The sequence below is a fragment of the Cebus imitator genome, unplaced genomic scaffold (assembly GCF_001604975.1).
Source record: "Cebus imitator isolate Cc_AM_T3 unplaced genomic scaffold, Cebus_imitator-1.0 Scaffold24, whole genome shotgun sequence".
Taxonomy (NCBI): domain Eukaryota; kingdom Metazoa; phylum Chordata; class Mammalia; order Primates; family Cebidae; genus Cebus; species Cebus imitator.
Genome location: NW_016107339.1, coordinates 14,841,275 through 14,842,740, shown reverse-complemented (window position 1 = coordinate 14,842,740; position 1,466 = coordinate 14,841,275).

Here is a 1,466-nt window from a genome sequence, read left to right as displayed (position 1 = left end):
ATATATTTCTGCTTCTGGCCAAGTCTTATCAATATTTTTCAACTAATGAATGGCTCCCAGGTAATGATACTTTCGGCTTTTTTTTTTTTTTCCATAAGACGGGGTTTCACCTTGTTGTTCAATCTGGTCTTGAACTCCCGACCTCAGGTGATCCGCACGCCTTGGCCTCCAAAGTGCTTGGATTACAGGCATGAGCCACCACACCCGGCCACTTTCAGCTTTTGAGAATAGCTTCTCCTCTGAGGCTCATAGCATCTGAACCCACGACCTTCAATCTCTCCTTGATGTCCAGCCCACCTCACATTCATCAAGAGCCCCACCTGACTCTCCAGCCTCCTCTCTATTTCAACCTCTGCCATCTCCTTAATGGACTTAATAATGTCCACATAAATGACATTTTTAAACATTGAGATATAATTTCATACAGTAACATGTACAGATCTTAATGAACAGTTTGATAACCTTTGACCTTTGGCCAGTATGTACACCCATGTAACCATGCTGCAGTTGAGATACAGATCATTCCCATTATCCTGGAAAATTTCTCCATGTCCCTTTTTGGTAAATCCCTTTCCCCTCCTAGATGCAACCACTGATATTTACCTCTGTGGATTTTTTTCTTGAGACAGTGTCTTGCTCTGTGGCCCAGGCTGGAGTACAGTGGTGCAATTATAGCTCACTGCTGCCTTGACCTCCTGGGCTCAAGACTTCCTTCCACCTCAGCCTCCCAAGTAGCTAGGAGTGCAGGCACATGCCACCACACCCAGCTGATTTTTTTAAAAAAATCTGTAGAGGTCCTACTATGTTGCCTAGACTGGTTTCAAACTCCTGGGCTCAAGTGATCCTCCTGCCTTGACCTCCCTAAGTGTTGGGATTACAGGCATGAGCCACTGCACTCAGCCTCTGTAGATTATTTTAGTCTGTTCTCGAACGTCATATTAGTGGAGTCATGTGGTACATACTCTAGTATCTGGCTCCTTTCATTCTGCTTGATGTCTGTGAGATTCATCCACACTGTTGTGTGCATCCGTGTTTCATTCCTTTTTTTGCTGAGTGGTAATCTTTTATATGATGTAGCACAGCTTGTTGATCCATTCACCTGATGATGTACCACTGGGTTGTTTCTATTTTTTGTTTCTGTTATCATGACTCAATCTACTGCAAACCTTCTTCTACCCATCTCACAAATGCCTTTTCAATGCCTTAAGTGTGCAGCTTCACAGTTATTTCACCTTGTCCACTCCAGGCATCACCTTGACTCTCCATGACCTGCATCTCAGATCCTGGAAGCTGTTTCACTTTGAAATCTCCCCTCCTCTTTTCCAGGGACATAAAAGCCATCAAACCTAAGTCCCCAGACTCCTGTACCCTAAACAGGAGCTTTTACACCATTCTCCTGTTGGAAGATTTTTGGGTTGTTTCTCCCACTTTCATTTATTTATTTATCTTTTTTTTTTTTTTTTTTT